The sequence below is a fragment of the Rhincodon typus genome, chromosome 25, assembly GCF_021869965.1.
Source record: "Rhincodon typus isolate 14 chromosome 25, sRhiTyp1.1, whole genome shotgun sequence".
Classification (NCBI taxonomy): Eukaryota; Metazoa; Chordata; class Chondrichthyes; order Orectolobiformes; family Rhincodontidae; genus Rhincodon; species Rhincodon typus.
In genome coordinates this window covers 36,062,607-36,067,580 of record NC_063356.1, presented here as the reverse complement: position 1 = coordinate 36,067,580, position 4,974 = coordinate 36,062,607, and the positions used below count along the sequence as shown (strand labels likewise).

The 4,974-nt window shown below is 41.0% G+C and overlaps 1 long non-coding RNA gene across 1 annotated transcript in view; it reads left to right on the top strand.

The window, feature by feature from the left end:
* The first annotated feature begins 955 nt into the window (after positions 1-955).
* Positions 956-4,974, top strand: part of LOC125486092 — a 24,425-nt gene continuing 20,406 nt past the window's right edge. The window contains exon 1 of the long non-coding RNA XR_007264777.1: positions 956-1,223. This is a non-coding gene — a long non-coding RNA (uncharacterized LOC125486092). The remainder of the gene's footprint in view (positions 1,224-4,974) is intronic.

Genomic DNA, 4,974 nt, shown 5'->3' with positions numbered 1-4,974 from the left:
GCTGGTCACTGGTATCCCCGCTTCAGGCTGCTGGTCACTGGTGTCCCCACTTCAGGCTGCTGGTTACTGGTATCCCCACTTCGAGCTGCTGGTCGCTGGTATCCCAGCTTCAGGCTGCTGGTCACTGGTATCCCCACTTCAAGCTGCTGGTCACTGGTGTCCCCACTGGCAAAATCAACTGTGCTTGATCAGATCTTCACCGGATGTTTATACAGTAAACTTTTTTTTTATTATTCGGCACCTATGGGTCCAATTGATCAAATATTCCAGATAATCAAGAGGTCCACATAAACAATGTAAAAACCCATCCTAAGTCATAGAAACTGTTATACTGTATTTACAGCATAAATCACTTAAATAATAATGCAACTGCACCTTAAATAAAACTTACAGGCAGACTCCCACTCACACCCTCAACTGACTACTCAGACATCGTGATGGATTGTAGTATTTGAGGAGAAATTGACTCGAAATTGAATGAACTGTTGATATTTTGTGCGGCCATTCGAACACCAAATATATTTACATTGAGGTAAATAATTTTTTAAAAAAACTAAATTAATTGAACAGAATAATAAACTGTTACTTAAGGTACATAATTTTTGTTGGTTTATCGAGCGTGCTGGTTCATAAGGTGCCAGTTAAAACAAAGTTTGCTGTACGCATGTACTTTTGAGTATGACATTAATTTCCTTATCCGTAACCTAGAGAGACTGAAAGAAATAATAACTGCATCAGACTGAGGAATGCTGACTGAACAGGCCATGGCCTCATTTGCACCCCTTTTTAAAAAAAATCAGCTGTGAGACGTGAACGCCACTGGTTGGCCAGTATCAACTCTGCTTACCCAGTTACATTGGAGAAATTTTTCGTGAGCCACAGTCCATCGTTGTGGGCGGGTGGAGAGGGCTGTTAGGAGTTCCAGGATTTGATTCATTGAAAGAACGGTGATATATTTAAGTCAGGATGTCGTGCCTCTTGGAGAGGAACTTGCAGCTGGTGATATTTCCGTGAATATGCCACCCTTGCTCTTTAGGTAGAACGCACTGTTGAAGTAAGCTTGGCGGATTTCTCCTGTGCATTGGTGTTGAAGAGATTGAATGTTGTTCTAGTTAGGAAACTAATGAAGTGGCTTGCTTTGTCTCAAGCTTCTGGAGTGCACCATACCATCACGTTCGTGACTTGTACTTGTAGGTAGTGGACAGACTTTGGAGAGTCAGAATGTAAGTTATTTGCTGCAGAATTCCTAACCTGTGACTATCCTTGTGACAGTTGTATTTATATGGCTGGCCTCGTTCAATATCTGGTCGATAGTAACCCCAGGATGTTGATAGTGGAGGATTCAAAAATGTTAATTTCATTGATTGTCAAGAGGTAATGGTTAGATTCTCTCTTTTTAGTGGTAGTCATTGCCTGGCACTTGTGTCGTGTGGATTTTACTTGCTGCTTATCAGTGTAAGCCTGGATATTATCCAGGTCTTGCTGCATGTCGACATGGACTGTTTCAGCTTTTGAGGAGCCACAAATGGTGCTGAAATGGTGCAATCATCAGTGAATGTCCCCATTTCTGACTTTATGATAAAGGGAAGGTCATTGATGAAGCAGCTAAGAATGGTTCCACATAAAACATTACCCTGAGGAACTCCTGTAGTGGTGTCTTTGTGACTGAGGTGATTAACTTCCAACAACCATAACCTTGTTACTTTGTGCAGGCTATGATTCCAACTAGTGGATTGTTTAACTGATTCTCATTGACTCCAGTCTTGCTTAGCTCCTTGACACTACATTTGGTCAAATGCTACTTTGATGTCACAGGCAGTCACTCTCACCTCACCTCTGGAGTTCAGCTGTTTTGGCCAAGTTTGAATTAAGACTGTGACAAAAATAGGAACTGAGCGACCCTGGAAGAACCCTAACTAAGCATCAGTGAGCAGGTTATCATTGAGCACGTGCCCCTTGATAGTCAACAACCCCATCCATTACTTTGCAGGAGTTCAAGAGTAGACTGATGAGGTGGTGATTGACCAGGTTGGATTTGTTCTGCATTTTGTGGATAGGATGTTGCTGGACAATTTTCTATGTCTCTGGGTGATGCGAGTATTGTAGCTCATTGCTCAACATGTTATTGGGTAGTGCAGTTATTTCAATGAATTACAGAAGAAGTTGGTGAAATTGGTGTAATTTTGAAAAAGGAAAGATTTTAATGCTACACAGTAGAAAAATCTGTGCTGATTGCTTACAGAAGACAAGTGGAATTTTTGGAATTCCTAATCTGTTTCATTCTTCACAAAGCCACTCGGATAAATCACTGCAGATTATTTAGTGATTCCCTCGTAAATCATTTTAAATTTGTAATATCTGGTTCCGGGCGCTTGTCTCCAGCTACAATGCCTAGAACCTTCATCATTCATCAAATCTCCTCCCAACTCTTTCTCATCTAAGGAGAACAATCCCTGTTTCAATCCATCCACCTGACTGAAGTTCCTCATTGCAGGAATTATTTTAGGAAACTATAATAGATCCTTCTTAAAGCCTTCATTTCTTTGATAAAATCTGGTGCATAGAATAAGAACAAATTCTCCAGTTGAAACCAAAGATTTTATAAAGGTTAATCCTAATTTCCTTGCTTTTGTAGTCTATGTTTCTAATTAAAAATGCAAGGATCTCATACACTTTTCCTTTCACTCACTTTCTTAACCTGCCCATCATCTTCAACAATTTACATACAAATATCTCCAGTTCTCTGTGTTTGTGAGTCTCCATTATTTTATATTTTGTATTGATTCTTCTGTCATAATGTATCATTTTTCACTTCTCTGTATTTAAGTTTATCTGCCAGTTCTGTGCTAACCTGTCAGTTTTCTCTCGGTGTCCACCTCCGCTATACATCCAAGTTTTGTGCTGACTGCAAATTTTGAAATTGAGCCCCGCCACCAAAGTCGAAGTCATTAATGTAGATCAAGAAAAGTATTTGTCCCACTACCCACTCTGAGAAGCCCCATTTTGTATATTGCTGCAGTCTGAGAAATAACCATTTGCAACACTTTCTGTTTCCCATTATTAGCCAACTTGGTAGCTATGCTGTCACTATCTCTTTTAGTCCAGGGTTTTCAGTCTCACTGGTATGTGTGTTAATTATTATGTGGCTTCTGGAAGTCTATATACACCGCATAAGCTGCAATACATACCTGAACTTTATCGTATATCATTATAAAACATCGATCAAGTCAGTTAGACATAACTTGTTGGAAATATATGCTGACTTTTCTTAATTAATCCATATTCCTGCAAGTGGCCAACATTTAAAAGCTTTTCCATCACTAAGGTTAAACTGACTGGCCTCTAATTGTTGGATTTATCCTTATACCCTTTTTGCAAACAAGTGTGTAATGTTGTAATTATCCAATCCTCTAGCACATCTTCAATATCTAAAGAGGATTGGAAGATTATGACCAGTACCCCCTCAATTTCCTCCATTATTTCCTGTAAAACCTTCTTATTAATTCTAAAGCTTCAGGCCATAATATCAATGGTGCATAATAACTTGGACATGATTTCATTTAATATGGTGCAGCTTTATTAAACTACTAAGCAATAGTACATACTCACAATGTTTTCTGATTTGATTTATTGTTGTCACGTGTACCTAAGTACAGTGAAAAGTTTTAGTTTGCGAGCAGTACAGGCAAATCATAGTAAACAAGGACATACAGATCATAGTGTGCTCAGACAGAGCGAGGCATATAAAGTTACAGCTGCACAGGAGGTGCACAAAGCAAGATTAATATTAGAGTTGAAATTAGAGAGACCCATTCAGCAGTCTAATAGCACTGGGGAAGAATCTGTTGGTGCGAATGTTCGATCTTCTGTATCTTCTGCCTGAACTGAAGAGGTTGGAACAAAGTATTGCCAGGCTGGGAGGGGTCTTTGATGACGTTGGCAGACTTTCCATGACAACAAGAAGTGTAAATGGAGTCCATGGATCAGGGAGGTTGGCTTCCATGATGGTCTGGGCTGTGCAGACAACTTTCTGTAGAGCAGTGGCCGTACCAAGTTGTTACACACCCGGATAGAATGCTTTCTATGGTGCATCTGTAGAAGTTGGTGAGGGTCCTTAACGGATATGCTGAATTTCCTAAGCCTGAGGAAGAAGAGGCATTGTTGTGCCTTTTTGACCATCACATCTACATGGGAGGTTCAGATTATTCGTTATTGTCACTCCTCAGACCTTGACGCTCTCGACTCTCTCCACCTCAGTCACCAGTTCCTTGAAATCTCATGCATCAGAATCTGTCTCACTTGATTAATCCATCAACTGTTGTTCTGGCAGGTTTCCTGGAGCAGGTGACCAATCTGCTACACCTGCAGAGATATTCAGTGATGTGAATAACACACCTCAGGTAAAGGCTGAACGGGCTGAAAGGGAATGGGCAACCACCCAGCGGACTAGAGGTAGTGCAGGAGTCCCATGTGGCTGGCCTTCCTCACTAACAGGTTTCCTGTTTTGCATACTGTTGAGCAAGAAACTTTTCAGGGGAGAGTAGCAGAAGCCAAGACCATGGCAGCACCATTGGTTCTGTGCAGAAGAGAACTGCAGGGCTATAGTGATAAAGGATTCGATACTAAGGCGGGTAGACAGGTATTTTTGCAGCTGCAAATGAGACTCCAGGACAAGATGTTGCTTCCCAGGTGCTGGCCTTAAAGATATCCTAATGTGGCTGCAGAGCATTCTGAAAGGAGAAGGTAAGCAAACAGTGATCAGCTGTGGTGCATATCAGTGTCAACAACATGGGTGAGAAAAGGGACGAGGCCCTAGAGGAAGAAAATAGAGATTAGGCACATAAATTAGAAAGTTGGACCTCGAAAGGTAGTAATCTCAGGATTACAACAAGTGCCACATGCTACCAAGAGTAAAACCAAAAGGATATCCCAGATGACTAGAGATAGTAGGAACTGCAGATGCTGGTGAATCCG